The sequence below is a fragment of the Sciurus carolinensis genome, chromosome 17, assembly GCF_902686445.1.
Source record: "Sciurus carolinensis chromosome 17, mSciCar1.2, whole genome shotgun sequence".
Taxonomy (NCBI): domain Eukaryota; kingdom Metazoa; phylum Chordata; class Mammalia; order Rodentia; family Sciuridae; genus Sciurus; species Sciurus carolinensis.
The window spans coordinates 10,474,737-10,492,898 of NC_062229.1; the positions used below are offsets into that span (position 1 = coordinate 10,474,737).

General features: G+C 38.8%; 1 pseudogene; it reads left to right on the forward strand.

The window, feature by feature from the left end:
* Positions 1 to 12,537: 12,537 nt before the first annotated feature.
* Positions 12,538 to 13,523, forward strand: LOC124969507 (putative gustatory receptor clone PTE01; annotated as a pseudogene).
* Positions 13,524 to 18,162: the final 4,639 nt, after the last annotated feature.

Below are 18,162 nucleotides of genomic sequence, written 5' to 3' on the forward strand. Positions count from 1 at the left end.
GAAAATTTTAGACCAATATCCATAATAAACATTGACGCAAAAATTCTCAACAAAATTTTAGCAAATTGCATACAAAAACATATTAAAAAGATAGTGCACCATGATCAAGTGGGTTTCATCCCAGGGATGCAAGGTTGGTTCAACATCAGGAAATCAATAAATGTAATTCACCATATCAACAGACTTAAAGTCAAGAATCACATGATTATTTCAATAGATACAGAAAAAGCATTTGATAAAATACAGCACCTTTTCATGCTCAAAACACTAGAAAAAATAGGGATAGTTGGAACATTCCTTAACATTGTAATGGCCATCTATGCTAATCCCATGGCTAATATCATTCTAAATGGTGAAAAACTGAAAACGTTCCCCCTAAAATCTGGAAAAATGCAGGGATGCCCTCTTTCACCACTCCTATTCAATTCATCCTTGAAACTCTAGCCTGAGCAATTAGACAGACCAAAGAAATTAAAGGGATATGAATAGGAAAAGAAGAACTCAAACTCTCCCTATTTGCTGATGATATGATTATATACTTAGAGGAACCAGGAAATTCCACCAGAAAACTTTTAGAACTCAGAAGTGAATTCAGTAAAGTAGCACCATATAGGATCAATGCTCATAAATCTAATGCATTTTTATACATAAGTGATGAATCTTCAGAAAGATAAGTTAGGAAAACTACCCTATTCACAATAGCTTCGAAAAAAGTAAATTACTTGGAACCAATCTCACAAAAGACGTGAAAGACCTCTACAATGAGAACTACAGAACACTAAAGAAAGAAATTAAAGAAAACCTTAGAAGATGGAAAGATCTCCCATGTTCTTGGATAGGCAGAATTAATATTGTCAAAATGGTCATACTACCAAAAGTGCTATACTGATTCAATGTAATTCCAATTAAAATCCCAATGATGGATCTTACAGAAATAGAACAAGCAATCATGAAATTCATCTGGAAGAAAAGAAAGCCAGAATAGCTAAAGAAATCTTTTGCAGGAAAAATGAAGCTGCGGGTATCACAATACCAGAACTTCAATTATACTACAAAGCAATAGTAACAAAAATGGCATGGTATTGGTACCAAAATAGAAAGGTAGATCAATGGTACAGAATAGAGGACATGGACACAAACCCAAATAAATACAATTTTCTCATACTAGACAAAGGTGCCAAAAATATGCAATGGAGAAAAGATAGCCTCTTCAACAAATGGTGCTGGGAAAATTGGAAATCCTTATGCAACAGAATGAAACTAAACCCATATCTCTCACTGTGCACAAACTAAACTCAAAATGGATAAGGAACTCGGAATCAGACCAGAGACCCTGCATCTTATAGAAGAAAAAGTAGGTCCAGATCTTCAACATGTCAGCTTAGTACCAGACTTCCTCCACAGGACTCCCGTAGCACAAGAAATAAAAGCAAGAATCAACAACTGGGAGAGATTCAAACTAAAATACTTTCTCTCAGCAAAGGAAACTATCAGCAATGCGAAGAAAGAGCCTACAGAGTGGGAGAAAATCTTTGCCAATCATACTTCAGATAGAGCACTAATCTCCAGAATCTATAAAGAGCTCAAAAAACTCAACACCAAGATTACAAATAACCCAATCAACAAAAGGTCTAAGGAAATGAACAGACACTTCACAGTAGAAGACCTACAAGCAATCAACAAACATATGGGAAAATGTTCAACATCTCTATTAATAAGAGAAATGCAAACCAAAACCACCCTAAGATTCCATATCATCCCAATTAGAATGGCGATTATCAAGAATTCAAGCAACAACATGTGTTGGCGAGGATGTGGGGAAAAAGGTACACTCATACATTGCTGGTTGGGTTGCAAATTAGTGCAGCCACTCTGGAAAGCAGTATGGAGATTCCTTTGAAAACTTGGAATGGAACCACCATTTGACCCAGCAATCCCACTCCTTGACCTATACCCAAAGGACTTACAATCAACATATTACAGAGATACAGCCACATCAATGTTCATTGCTGCTCAATTCACCATAGTCAAATTGTGGAACCAACCTAGATGCTCTTCAGTTGATGAATGGATAAAGCAACTGTGGCATATATATACAATGGAATATTACTCAGCCATAAAGAATGATAAAATTATTGCATTTGCAGGCAAATGGATGAAATTGGAGAATATCATGCTAAGTGAGATAAGCCAATCTCAAAAAATCAAAGGAAGAATGGTCTTACTGAAAAATGAATGATGACACATAATGGGGTGTGGGAGGGGTTAGTTTTAGGGTTAGGGTTAGGGAGGGGGGCAAGAATGGGGGAACGAAGGACTGTATAGAGGGAAAAGAGGGGTGGGAGGGGTAGGGGGTAAGGGAAAAAATAACAGAATGAATCAACCAACATTACCCTATGTAAATTTATGATTAAACAAATGGTATGCCTTACTCCATGTACAAACAGAGAAACAACATGTATCCCATTTGTTTACAATAAAAAAAATGTTTGGATTGTCAAGGGGACACCATGCCAGGATTTCAAAGAAGGACATCTTGTGTCTGCAATCTGACAGGTTACAACATAACTCTCTCACTCCTACCTAAAAACATGGTATATCCTTCCTTGAATGTAAAATAGTAGCAACGTGGGCACTGATAACAAGGTAAAAACCTGCAGATGCAGTAAGCTGTATATTATAGAGAGCTTGGTGCCTGGTGGCTAGGGAACATTTCTCCAATGGTCATCATTTCTCAGTTACTGTCTTCCTCCTCCTCATTCCTATCACCCTCTTCCTAATCTTTTGGACTGTTTGTGGAACAGTGTGGGAGACTCAGTTTTCCTATCATGGAGATGGTGGTCAGTCTAAGGGAAGTAGAGCCATTGAGGAGGAAAGAAAAAGCATTGGGTGAGATTTCTGGGGCCCTACCACCAAGAACACAAACTTCACAGTCCCCAGAGTTTAATTTTTCCACATGGGTGTCCTCTGCCCTGGTTATACAAACTCTTTGTTTATCCTAATGGTGACGAAGCAGCATTTCCACAGTCCCACCTCCACCCATCATCTTCCTCAGTACTTACAGAAAAATGCTGGATCTCTGCTGTGTCATAACCAGGAGCTCAGTATCCAATCGCCCTTTTCTGCCAAGTCTCTACTTAAGGCTCAGCCTCTATCCTCAGGATTGATAAAAACACAGTGACTGAAAGACACTTCCTGATTCAAACAACAATGGGAGGAGGAGCTACATCCAGGAGTCCACTGGATTGGAGCCACACACTGAAGACCCACAGTCACAGGCTGAGTATTAACTGTCAGAAGACCTTGGGGGCTCCACACACAGAACTCATAATTAGCCAAATTGGTTCATGTTCTCCAAATCTCTAAGGACTTCCTTACTTATCAGTAACAAAGGAGTAAATGAATGTCCCTAAAGGTTATGGTCTCCTCTATTCAGTGGGAAATTTGTGTGTAATATTCATTTATTTCAAGTCTTTTCATTAATATTTTTTAATTGTGTGTATGAATGAGATTTGGTATGACATTTACAAACATTCACACAGTGTGCAAGGATCCTTACCTAAACATCCTCCTTCTACACTCTCCTGTACAAATAAGCTCATGCTCCCCAAATCCTGATAATCACTCCATGCACACACACACACACACACACACACACACAACACACACAACTGTGTGTGTGTGCGTGTGTGTGTGTGTAAGAAAGCATTTTCCATAGACCCATCTGCACCCATTATGTCCCCCAGTGTGTCTGTGGGTGTATGTATGTGATATATATATATATATATATATATATCATTCCTAGACATCTACTGCTACAGCAAAAACAGAAAATTAACACAAAGACTATGAATATCACACTACAAAGGTGTCTCAATCGAGATCACTGTAGGTCATTATGGAAAGCAAATCGAGATCACACTAGGCTATTTTAGAAAGCAAAGGCTATGCACTAAAAAGGTCCACACATAAGTATAGCAGAGAAATATATTCCAATGTGTATAAAACCAAATGCAGAAATATAAGAATTATGAAAACAAAATAAGATGGTGCCTATTAAAGGTCATAATTCACCAGCAACTCATCCCCAACATATTAAAGTAGATGAAATTCCAGATAAATAATTCAAAGAATGATTATAAAAATAATCAATGAATTCCAAGAGAACACAGAAAAACAACTGAATGAATTAAGGAAGTCAGTACAGAATATGATTGAGAAAAATCAATGAGGAGATAGAAATATTGAAAAATAAATAAACAGAAATCTTGGAAATGAGAGACACAATAAATCAAATAAATATTCAGTTGGAAATCTCCCTAACAGAGTAGATTATGCTGAAGAGAAAGTGGCCAGCTTTGAACATTCAGACAGTATCAAAGAAAAGAAAACATGCAACTGTGATCAGAATACACAAGAAATATGGGACGGCATTAAGAGATCAAATTTAAAAATCAGTGGAATTCAGGAGGAGTGTTGGATGCAGCCTAATGAAATGGATAGCCTCTGCAGGGAAATAACAGTAAAATGTTCACACCTTTCAAATGAGAAGAACATCAAGATACAAAAGGCACTCAGAACCCCAAATCGATAAGATCAAAAAAGAATCTCCATGACACAGGACTACCTCCATTCTATGATGAAACATAGTAGAAACTACATATCTCAAAATACAAAAATATAGTCAACAAGGAGGCAGGATTTATAGCTAAAGATGTTTAGGTTGGTTTCCTTTGCCAACCTATATTTCAAATAGATTCCAGAACAGATTAAACTGTCCTGCTGTGAACCTCTTTAGGGCTTTTTTAATGTTCCTATTCCTCAGACTTTAGATTATGAGATTCAGCATAAGGGTGACAACTGTTTACATCAATGACTGCTACTTTATTTCTGGGAGAATGTGAGATACCTGAAGCAAAGTACACTTGAAAGTCTGTTCCCTGCAAATATTAATTGACCTGTGAGATCCACAGATGAAGAAGGTTTTTATACTTTCCACCTGATGATGGTATTCTCAAAATGGAGAAAACTGTTTTATAGTAAGAGAAAGAATCCCTAAGAGAGAAAGAAATCCAGAGATAGCAGCAGCATAAAAAGTCACAGTATTATTGGTAAACATATCTGTATATGTTAGATTAAGAAACTGAGGACAGTCAAAGCAGAAACTAGCAAGTTCTACAATCTTTAGGTGGGATATTGGAAGGAAATAAAATGACCCAGTAGTGAGTTCAAAAGGCTATCTGAAAACAACATTGACACTAAGAAGTCACAGAGGTGAGGTTTCACAATGACAGCGTGCTTGAGAGGATTACAGAAGACTGTAGACAGGTCTTAGGCCATCACACTGAGAAGCAGCTTACATATATCCAAGGAAAGATAAAGAGAGACCTCTGTGTCAGGCAGCAGAATTACATGTTCTGTTCTAAGATGGGGTGTGCACATTAAACCTGGACCATGGGAGAGATGCAATAGATGTCAACCAAGGATAGAAAGAAAATCATAGGTATGTGAAGGTGGAACTCTAATGTGACAGGCAGAGTGATGGAAACATTTCCAATCCCAGTGAGCAGGTACATCCTCAGGAGTAATCTGAAAAGGATAGGCTGCTGTTTGAGACCTACTAAGAGACCATGGGATTTCTGAAGCACCTGTTAATTTTAATAAAGAAGTAGGGATAGAGAAAAGCAGAGAGGTACCCAGTAGTCTCCATGTGTGCTTATCTGTGTATATGGGTGTGTGTTGGTCAGATTTCTGTGGTCGGGATGAAGTATTGAGAAAACAATTTCACGGAGAGAGACCAGAATGCCAATAGGACTGTGAACAGTGAAGACAGGGCTTAAGAGCGCTTAGAGGAAAAGGAGGACACTATTGGTAAATGGACTAGAGGTCATTCCTGTTATGTTCTGGCTAAGAAGATATCTACATTTTGCCTGCATCCTGAGACTTTTTGTGAGGCTTATTTTAAAAGTGATGGACTTATTAATCTGGCAGAAGAAATGTCCAGGCAGCATAAGATTCAGGAAGTGGCATGGGTATTGCTGGCAGCTTTTAGCCAAGTTTATTGTGATATGCAGGAGCAGAAAGCAGAGCAGAAATAGTTGAAAAACTTGGGCCTGAAAGGCAGAAGTAAAAGTGGGGCTAAGGAAGTTGTAGTTGTTAAAGACATTACTGCCTCTAAAGAAATACTAAATACTTTGCCCAGAAACAATAAGAAAGATGGCTTGAGGACATCTCAGGAGTTAGCAAGGTCACACCCATTTCAGGCTCAAGGAATAAAAATAAATATTCTCTTGAGAAGAGACCAATGGGGAATTCTTGCCCAAGTTTTTTCAATGTGCTCAGCCACCCCGACACTAAGAGGCTGGTGCAGCTATGGTACCTGGAGGCTTAGCTGCGGCTCAAGATGGCAGTAGACCTTGGCATCAAACACATGGTGCTTGTTCTGCAGAAATTCAGGATGCTGGAGTTAGGGGGTCCTGGAGGCTTCCACCAAGATTTCAAGGGAAGGCCTTGGGATCCAGGCAAAGTGCAGCAGGGTTGGAATCCCTGCAGGCACCCCCTAAGAAGGCAAGGTGTGGAGATTTGAGGAGGAAGCTGCAGCTTCAGTGGAGATCACTGAGATTAAGAAATACCAGTAATGTTGGACATCATCCTAGGAAAGCCACAGGAACCAAGCAAAGACAAACAAACAGAGAGACCATTTGGGCTGCAGCTAACAAGGTCACAGGGGTAGAGCTACACAAGCCCTTTGGAGAGGACATTGTACCATGTGCTCCAGATGCTGAACACAGAACTACAGGACTCATTTGTTCATCTGGATTTGGGTCTTGCTTTGTTCTCATCCCTTTTTTCTATGCCCCCATTTTTGTGAATGGAAATGTTTATTCTGTAACTTTATATATTGGATACTTGTAAATTGCTTTTAATTTCACAGGAGCTCACAATACAAGATTGCCTTGAGCCTCAGAATACTTTGGACTTGAACTTTGAGCAATCTTGTAACAGTTGAGACTATGAGAACTCTTGGGAATGGACTAGATATATTTGTATTGTCAGATGAGTGTGAACTTTGCGGGGTCATGGGTGGAATGTTATGGTTTAGATGTGGTGTCCCCCAAAAAGCTCACATGTGAGATAATGCAAGAAGGTTTGGAGGAGAAATGATTGGGTTATAGCCCTAATCTAATCAGTGAATTGCTCCCTGATGGGACTAACTGAGTGGTAACTGGAGGCAGGTGGGGTATGGCTGAAGGAACTGATTCATTGAGGGTATGGCCATGGAGTATATATTTTGTATCTGGAGAGCGGAATCTCTCTGTGTTTCCTGATCACCATGTGAACTGCTTGGCCACACTCTTCCTCCATGATGTCCTGCCTTACCTTGAGCCCCAAAGAATAGAGCCTGCTCTCTATGGAGTGAGACCTCTGAAACTTCTCCTCCTTCACAATTGTTCCGATTGGATCTTTCAGTCACTGAAGTGAAAAAGTTGACTAAAATGGGGCATCAGCAGTATAGAGATGAGCTGAAGGTAGACATTTTTCTTGCATCCTCTGAGGCACAGAGTGCCCATATAAATGTTTTGTGTGTCAACAAGAGAGAAAGAGGTTGCATATGGCTAGGGGACAGAATCATTAGGAGGAAAGCCCTGTACATGACTGGTGAGTTGGACTTGTGTCAGTAACCCCTGTAGACTCTAAATGATCCTGACAGAAATAGAAACTTAACTCTGGACTGGGCCTTGCTTACTAAATGGTAAGAGTGAATGTTCAGAGTACCATAAAAGAACTAGAACAGCAGATAAGGCACCAGTTTGGATCCCTTTGCCTCATTTCCACATACCAAGGAACACACTTTCATCCTCAGACTAACAGTTTCATGTTAGTCAGTTTTCGATCACTATAACAAATACTGAGATAAGCAACTTGTAAAGAACAAAAATTGATTTTGGTTCACAGTTTTGGCAGTTTCAGTCCAAAATCAGTTGGTCCTGTTGTTTTGGAATTATGGGGAAGCAGCATATCATCGCAGGAGTATGTAGTCAAGTAAAGCCATTCACCTCATGACTAGGAAGTAGAGAGAAGAGGAATGGATTGGGGTCCCACTCTCCCCTTTGCGGGTGCACCCCATGGCCTGAAAACCTCCCATTAGGCTCCACTGCTTAAAGATTCCGCCACCTCCCAATAATGCTACCATGGGGACTGAGCCTTTAACACATGGACCTTTGGGGGACACTTATCTAAACCACAGTAAGTTTAATAGAGAAGTAGAATGGGTGATTGAAATAAACTTGAGTTGTCTAAAATAGGCAGGGATAAAGGCATGAAGGGCCTTTGTAAGTATGTGCACACACTCAACAACAGGGACATTGAGGTTTGTTCCTAGCTGGATAGAGTCACCTGCCTTTCTTGTGGATCTGGGGAAGAGGAGATAAGGAAAGAATGCTGGCACAAATCTATACTTCTTCTCCATATCACCTCAGCTTTCCTCTTCTTACCCAATGCAGTGGCCAGGACCAGGGTTGAAACCTTGGGCACCAGAAGAAGGGGTGATTCCAAGGCAAAAACTTTTAGCATAGCTTTAGGCCTCTGTGCTAGAATTCCTAGGGCCTGAGTAGGTGGACCATGCGTTCACCCATATGACAAAGTTAGGGTTCACAGTGAATGGACCTTATTGCCTAGTAGTCCTGAAAGCTCTCAGGTTTTGTACACATGTAACTTTCCCTTATAGAATGGGAGTGGACTTACGGGCAGGAACTTGCTAGACTAGTATTAGTGCTGGCAATCTGGACCAGAATACTGACCAAAAGTAATGTCCCTTCCAAAGGTGGAAAAATATGAGTAAAAATAAAACTGGGACAGGGCCAGGGGGAGAAGGAAAGGAAGAAAGAGGTAAGGCTAGAGGAATGAATAAATGGAGTATTTAATGGAGGAAATCCATTACTACCTTAGTGCCAGGATTTAGAATGCTTTGAACTGGATTTAGTTAACTTTCAGCTAATCTAGTTTTGCACAAGTTTATTGCAGCTACAAATAGCATTAAATTAAGGGGGATAAGTACATTAGCACAAAAAAATGAAAATGTATATAAAATATTTACTCGACAGGTTAGTTGTTATTGTTCTTCTCCTTTTTCCCCTCCCCTCCTCGTTCCTTTTTTTTTTTTTTTCTTGGTACTGGGTATTGAACTCAGGGGCATTTTATCATTAAGCTACATTTCCAGCCCTTTTTATTTTATTTTGAGTCAGGGTCTCACTAAATTGCTGAGGACCTCACTAAGTTGCTGTGACTGACCTCAAACTTGTAAACTTCTGCCTTAGCCTCCTGAGTCACTGGGATTATAGTCTCAGGCTTAGATTAGCTCTTAAAAAAAAAAAAAAACTATCTCAACTCCATTTTCATCTCCAAATGATAGGCACACTCCGATTAATACGTTTTGTTTGTTTCATAAAAGGAATGCTGAAGGTAGATGTTCCAACAGCTATGCTCATTTTGCTCCAAGAAAGCTGTGTTTGAAGGCCAAGTTTGTGATATGTGTAGTGAAAACTTAGTCATATCCAAGAGCATCTGGTCTTTGTCCTCAGCTACTAGGAGGAGTCCCATGGAATGTTCTGCCTTAGAGGGAGGGGTGTGTTTGCAAGGGGGCTTTGGATACTTGAAGTCTAATCATGTGATTGTTGTGGGAGACACCTCTGTCAGTTCATTCTACAGGCAGAAATATTAACTTGAAAATAGATTATGCTGATTCTTGTTACCGATCTAATTCTCTGAAAATTTCTTGGTAATTTGAAAGCTTTTAATAACATTAAGCTCACTTATTGCTTTTAAATTTAAAAAGTGAGTTTGAATTTTATGTTAAGATTTATGAAGTTTTAGTTTTAGAAGAGGGGAGTAGCCAACTTTTCCTATGCTTCTGTTCCATTAATATTAATGAGTCCTCAGAGATTAGCATAAAATGAACCAATCTGGTTAATTATGAGCTCTGTGTATGGAGCTCTCAGACCCACACAATCATAAACAATCAGCCTGTGTCCTGTAGCCTCTGGGTCCCAGTCCAGTTGGATCTGTGTGTCTCCTCTTTCCAGAGTCATTGTCTGCATTGGAGGTTCATGCCTGAGTCTGTCTTCCTGCCAGTTCTGAGGACAGAGCCTGACTCTCTGTCACTCACCAGGCAGGGGAAAGGCAATGGATCGTCACTCCTTGGTCATGCCCCAGCATAGAGGCAGCACTGACTGGTGAGTGTGGCGGTAGAAACTGGATGCAGGAGGGACTCAGAGAGCATCAATTCCTCATTATCCAGACAAACAGCTGAAGTGTCCAGATGGAGGGCCCCCAAATACAAAGTTTTAACTCAGAGGCCCATGAAATAAAAAAAAATTAAATTAAAAAATTAATTGACACCACAATTATATATATATGTATGTAGGATAGAGTGTGATAATTTGATACATGGATACAATATGTCATGATCAAATCTGGGTAATTAGCATTTCCATCTCCTTAAACATTTATTATTTCTTTGTATTGGCAGCATTCAAATGCCTCTCTTCCAGTTCTTTATAAAATATCTTACAAATTGTTGTAAGCTTTACCTACCCTACTGTTCTATAGAACACTAGAATTTATTCCTCCTAGATAACTGTATTTTGGTACCTGTCTTTTGTATTTTTACTGAAATTAAATTGTACAATATGCCAAGAGAAACAAGGACTACAGGTGCTCTGAGGGAGCTGGTGAAAGAGAACTGAAATTCTCATTATCAGGAAAGACTGATGTGAATAACTATTAATTAGGCATAAGAAGGCTAGGTGTCAGGCTTCGGTTTGGGGAACCCATGGCCCTAAATTCCTCAAATGTCAGCAAGGAGGTTGAATTTCATGAGGACACAACATTTCCAAATGCTTAAGATTAGAAATTCATTTAAACTTGATCCAATTACTCTACACTGGAGATCCAAGATGTCGGACTAGAGGGGGACTGGATCTCCTGTCGCTCCAGAACTCAGGATTCAAGAAGAGGAGGTATTGAGAGGCTCAGACCAACATAGAGCCACAGGGTGAGTCTCTCCCACCAGGTGAAGTTGGGCCCGGGTGGCAGGCCTGGTCAGAGGGCAGTTTCTCGGAGCAGGGCAGGGCAGCGAGAGTCTTCCCCAAGCAGCCCTGCTCTCTCCAGCGGCATGCACCATCCACAGCCAGCTTCTCCGAGCAGGCCCTCCAAGTGAGAGCTTTTCAGTACAGAGCCTACCCCAAGCTCTGAACCCAGTAGTGGGCCGGGCCTGCAGGCAGCTTCTGGGACCAGGCAGGACAGCAAGAGGCTTTCAGGAGCAGCCCAGCTCCCTCAGGCAGCGGCAGACCCTGTCTACATCCAGCTTCTCAGAGCAGGCCCACTCAGTGAGAGGATTTCCATGCAGAACCAGCCCCCAGCCCTGAACCCATTAGAGGGCTAGAGGCAGCTTTCTTTGGAAGCACTGCATTATCAAGTTCCTCCAAGACTTCAGGCTACTGAAGGCTGGGAGGTGATATACTGGAAATCTACAGGGACAGTATAAGCCAATAGAGGAAATCTGCAATATCTCAGAGTCCCACTGATATCTGACCAATATGAGAAAACAAGGGAAGAAAATGTTCCAATTATTCTACACAATATACACATATCTTAATATCACTCTATACTTCCAAAACATGACTGTATTTTGTCAATGAAATAAAAGAATCCCATTTAAGTTCTTGAATCAAGCCAAACAAGTATGAAATACCCGATGTTTCCTTGAGATTGTGTAAGATTGAGAAGTTAATACTAATAAAAAGGGAATTATTAGAAAGAAAATATTTCTTAAATGCTAATTATTATTTGTTTAATGATTTGGATGTTTATTGTACACTGATGACATCTATGGGATCAGTGAAGTTGTATGATTTAGTATATTTAACCAACACATTTGTCAAAATCTGAAGTACATTAGACCAAGGTTAGATGTTATATTAGAGAAGAATTAAAGAAGATGTCCTACATTTTTGAGTGAGTGTTTAATTCCATAAAGGAACAAAGTCAGAAGACCAAAAAGGAAAATTCAAGTATATAACTGGTACATAAAAATGCTTTATGACTATGAACATTTGACTTTGAGTTAGAATCCAGATACTTTGGTTTTATCACTTATAGAGCTTGTCAATATTACATATTAAGAGAATATCTTGCATTGTATTTGAATAAAATATGACTGCTTTTTACTTTCTTATAATTAGAATGATCTTTTTCTTAAAGTTGAAAGGATATTTATCTTTGTTTTGTCTTAAACAAATATTTTACCATAATTATGTATTTATCTCTAATGCTTTTTGATTTTAAAACATAACTTTAGTTGAGTGTTTCCAAGGGTGTTGTGTACAGAAAAAGGTGAATACCACAAAAATCAGTGATGAAAGAGTTCTAAGATGTTTGGGTTTGTCACAACTAAGAAATAATGCTGAGGGTATATGGCACTCATATGAAAGACTTTACTATTGAATTACCTTAATCCAAAATAATAGACAGTGCTGCATGCTGCTTTGTTTATTTACTTTTTCTAATCTTTTCATTCTCAAAAGTTGTCCATCCAATATAGAACCATGGAATGTAACACATGTCTCAGAATTCCGTTCCTGGGACTCTCAGAAGATCCAGACCTGCAGCCCGTCCTCTTGGACTGTTCCTGTCCATGTACATGGTCACAGTGTTTGGGAACCTGCTCATCATCCTGGCGGTCAGCTCTGACTCCCACCTCCACACCCCCATGTACTTCTTCCTCTCCAATCTGTCCTTGAATGACATCAGTTTCACCTCTACCACAGTCCCAAAGATGATTGTGGACATCCAAACTCAAAGCAGAGTCATCTCATATGCAGGCTGCCTGACTCAGATGTCTTTTTTATGCGTTTTGGATGTTTGGATAGTCTCCTTGTAACTGTAATGGCCTATGAGAGGTTTGTGGCCATTTGCCACCCACTACATTACCAGGTCATTATGCACCCTTGCCTTTGTGGCTTCTTGGTTTTGTTGTCAGTTCTCATTAGCCTTTTGATTTCCCAGCTGCACAATTCAATGGTGTTACAACTTACCTACTTCAAGAATGTGGAGATTTCTCATTTCTTCTGTGACCCTTCCCAGCTCTTCAACCTTGCCTGTTCTGACACGTTTACCAATAACATAGTCATGTATTTCATTGGTGCCATCTCTGGTTTTCTTCCTATCTCAGGAATCTTCTTCTCTTACTATAAAATAGTTTCCTCTATTCTGATAGTTCCATCATCAGGTGGGAAATATAAAGCCTTCTGCACTTCTGGGTCTCACCTGTTAGTTGATGCTTATTTTATGGGACAGGCCTTGGGGTGTATCTTAGTTCAGCTGTCTCACTTTCTCCTAGGAAGTGTGCAGTAGCCTCAGTAGTGTATACTGTAGTTACGCCTATGCTCAACCCTTTTATATACAGCCTTAGGAACAAGGACATCAAGAGGACCCTGTGGAAGCTCTTCAGAAAAATAGTCTAGTCTCAGGACCTGTGGTATCCCTTTGTAGTGCTGGTTGGCAAAGGCAGCAAAACTAAACATCGATTCCTGCAAATCTGATCTCCTTCATCACTTCATGTTTTAGCTCTTATGCTTTTCATTCCTTTTCCTATTTCCTATCTAAATATTGCTTTTTAAAAAATCTGTCTTTAGTGAAACTGTGGGAATATTCTGTATTTTTCCTACAGTTTATTCATGCATTTCTGAATTCTATTATACTTATGCAACTTCTGCACTTGGAATAATGATCCCAGTATCTCAGAAGGATGAAATCTTTTTATATACTTAAAATTTCTTATAATTAACATATTTTCAACAACTCCTGTGTATTTGCCATACAAAATTTGTATGTATCAAAAATTAATTTATGCAGGTTATCTTTTAGGATGCATATTACTAGTCCTCAAGATTGCCTTTATGGGAAACACTCAGGGATCTTTAAAAACACTGATGCCTGAGTATCACCACCAGAGATTCTGAATTGTTATGTGGCTTGAAACAGAACTTTTAAGTGCCCAAGGATTTTACTAAGTAATCTGTTGATAATCTTTTAGGAGTTTCCTTGTATGTGATGAATTGCTTTTCCCTTGATGCTGCCATGGTTCTATCTTTGTGACTTTTGATGATTTGACTATAATATGTCTCATTATGGGTGTCTTTGGATTTATCAGAGTTTATTTAGTTTTTGAATATGTATGTCTATTTTCTTCTTCAAATTTAGGAAGTTTAAAATTACATTTATTATTTAAAAAATTTAATCTCTATCTCTTTCACTCTATTCCCTTTCTGAAACTCTGCTAATACAAAAAATTCAGCTTTATACTTTCTCATAAAACCTTTAGTATCTCTTCACTTTTATTTATTCCTTTTTCTTTTGTTTCATTGATTCAATAATTTCAAATGATATGTCCTTAAGTTCATTTATTTTTTTTTCCTCTGCTTGATTGAGTCTGTTATGAACACTATTGAATATTTCAATTTACTTATTGTATACTTCAACTCCAAAATTTTTGTTTCTTTTTAATAATTTATGTCTTTAATAGTCTCATTTTGTTCTTGCATTGTTTCCCTGATTTTGTTGTATGTTTGTGTTCTCTTTTAGCTTACTGATTATCCTTCAGGTGGATATTTTGAATTTATTGTCAGATAATTCATAGATTTCATTTAAGGAAGATTTCATAATCATTTTATGAATATTTAGTTTATTTCTCTGGTTGGGTCATGCTTCCATGTTTCTTTGCATGCCTTGTGCTCTTGGTTGAGATTTTAACTTTAAGAAAATAGCTACTTCTCAGTTTTTATGGATTGGCTTCATATAGTAAAAGACTTTCACCAATAGACTGATAGAAACTTTAGGGTTGAGGATGTAGCTCAGTGGAAGGGCATTTGTCCAGCATATGTGAGGACCCAGAATTAATCCCCAGAATAAAAACAAATAAACAAACAAAAAGCCTAAAAATTCTCAAACATTTTCAGAGAATGAATTTTCTCTGGCTTGTTTGTGTAATGTTAACCATTAGGAGGTTTGCCTTTGTTTTCAAGAGTCTATCATTTCTTGTCCCACCTGTCATCTGTTTGTGGTACTGCAGTCTAAGGCTACCTTAACGTTTTTCTCTGTGGCCTCTGTCCAGGCATTCCAAGTGCATTGTCTTTCTCTTTAGTGCTCCAAGTCAGACATAAGCCAGTCCTGGCAGCCCACTAGAAAGATACTACTTTAGATGAATATTCTACCTTCTTCTTCCAAGACAGAACTTGGGAATTTTCTCCTGATTCTGCCGTGCTGTTTCTGGGAAGGGGTGGATCCTTAAAGGGAAAATCCAGCAAGATTTCTTGACAATTTTGTTCACTTCTTCCTGGATTTGGGTTTCTCTCATGTGCTAATACCACTTGACTAGTTCATGGTGTTCTCACAAAGGTAACTTGGTCCATCTATGTTGTTAAGTCAGTGTCTCCGTGGAGGAATTAAGGTTTGGCCCTTAGCAGTTCATCATCTCACTGATGTCATTATGGCCAAAATTTTATTTCATTAAAAGGCAGAAAATGGCATCTGCAAATGAGCAAAGTTTGTGATGCAGTGGGGATTTTTACTCTGGTGGTGTCCTTCTTCCTAGGATGGGAGAAAGTGCAGATGATTAGCAAGGGAGAGGCCTTTAATGGTTGTTTTCTGCTTTAGCATTGTTTTGCTTTTATAATCAGGAGAAAATAGCTATTTAAAGACAATCCATACCCTGATAATTAGGCTGTTTCTACTGATATTTTTGCTTATCAGTGCTTCTTGAAGTTTACCTCTTCTGGGTTCATTTCATTTCTCACCAAGTGCCTCTTGTTTGCTTGTTTTTTTTTTTTTATTTGTGAAAGGTGTAAGACCCTACAAAGATTATAGTATAAATATTTTCACAGCTCAGACTGATGGACACCTTTTAAAATAAACTCTACTTGTAAAAAATGTCAGGGTTGTGAAAGATAAAGGCTGAAGAACTGTCCCAGACTGAAGGAATTAATGCAGTTTAACGAGGCATGATAACTAAATGTGACATGCGAAACTTGATTGGATCCTAGAACAGAAAAAAAAACATGTAAAATATAAAGAAAGATTTCATTAGCTGATGATACACATAAAAAAACTAAAGAAAATACATTCTGGAGTGAAATGAGCAGTATTGATAAGCAAAAATAAGAACGCCTGGGAACATGTGTTGAATTTGAAGACAGAATGATTGCAGTGTATTGTGATGTCACTGGAGGGATCCTGCTGGTAGGAGAGAAACGAGGGTCACTTTTTCTTACTACATGGAAAGGAGCTACATGATGGTATCTGCTAAGATACCAAATACAGAGCTACTTCTTCCCACCTGACAATTCTACTGGAAAGTTTGGATGAGAACATGGTGGTTTGATGGGTTGTATAACATACCAGAAAGAAGAAGGACATATCCATAATCTCGTGGTGCCTACAGAACAAGATCAAGAGCACTCTCCATCACACAGCATGCTTAAGATCATACAACAGTAAATACCTGTTCTTTCAGCCTTTCAGAAAACTGGTTCCAGTTCAGTGGAAATCATACCTGTGTCTCATTCCAGGGTATTCATCTGTATCAGGAGGCCCCTGCCTGACTCTGGTTTCCTGTCAGTCATGAGGGAAGATCCTCAGTCCTCATTGCTCATCAGGTGTGAAGAGGGAATGAACTTCAATAGCTCCACTAGCAAGACAGCCCTACTAGGAAGGAAGCCTAGTCCAGTGAGAGTTGGGAGGTGCAGAGGATGCTGGAGATACTATTGGGAGCCTTGCTTTCTCAAAATGAGGATCATCAAGATCATTAGAATGGCTAGATTGAATGGCACCTAAATGCAAAGTTTTTGCTCAGAGAACTATGAAATGTATTCTTAGTTCATGGAGGGAATTAAAGAACTGTCACTGAGAATTCTTCTTTCCTACTAGTTTCTTAGGTTCATCAGCATATTTACACAATTTAAGCAGTTTAAAGCATGAACTGTCATTTATCTATATATTCCAAATCTTGCAAAGGGCAGAGAATAGGCACATTTTTACTTTATATAGCATCAAGTAAATTATTCACTGTCTCAGAGGAGAAACATAAGATATTTTTACATGCATATTCAATATGGTGCTTCCTTCCTGGACCACTCAAACTTCCAATGACTAATTTCCCAACTCTTTTTTTTTTTTTTTTTTTTTGACAACAAGGATTGAGCCTGGAGATGCTTAATTACTGAGCCACATTCCCAGCCCTTTTATTTTGAGACAGGGTCTGGCTAAGTTGCTTAGGGCCTCACTAAATTGCTTTGGCTGACCTCAAACTGTGATCCTGCCTTAGTCTCCCTACTCCCTAGTTTCTGGGATTATAGGTGTGTGCCTCCATGCCCAGCTCCCTAATTTCTCAACTCTTGAGAGAAATGTATGGTTTAAAGTTATGAATAGTGGGATCTATGTTCCCCCACCAATAGTATGTCCAGTATTAGGACTCATAGAATAAAGGGTTGATTTATCAACTCTTCCCTTTTTAGAAAAAAATGACCTCTAAAATGTATAAAGTATATGAACAGAGAAACCTCAAGTGAGCATCCAATATAGAATGGAAAAAGTTTTAATGTTTCTTTTTTTGTTCAAGGCTACTGATCATTGGAGGGGGAAGTGGAAAATAAGCATTTTGCTATGCAAATATGACTATCTTTGGTTTTATTTGCCATGTTCTGTAAATTCATCCTTGGCTGTAACCCCAGCATTTTATCCCCTCTACCTAATATGGAATGACTTCAGTTTAGCAATACATTTTATATGGACCAAGTATTCTAAATGTCTATATACTTAGACTCTTCCTCTCATATACATCTCTATATACCTGCCATTTGGGATCCCTCAAAATACCTTCCATAATTTATCAATGTACAGTTAAATAGTATACTCTTCTCCCATGTCCATTAAGTGTGTATTAACTTTTTTTTTAATCAAGTTCAATGTTCTGATAGAAGATAAGGTGGGTAGGGGCTAAGATATTCCCAATGACCTTACCTCTGTTTTATGCCCTTGTGTAACTCCCATTGTGTATGGAATGAACCTAGTGACTCTCTTTCAGCAATGAGAACTTGGAAAAAGAGA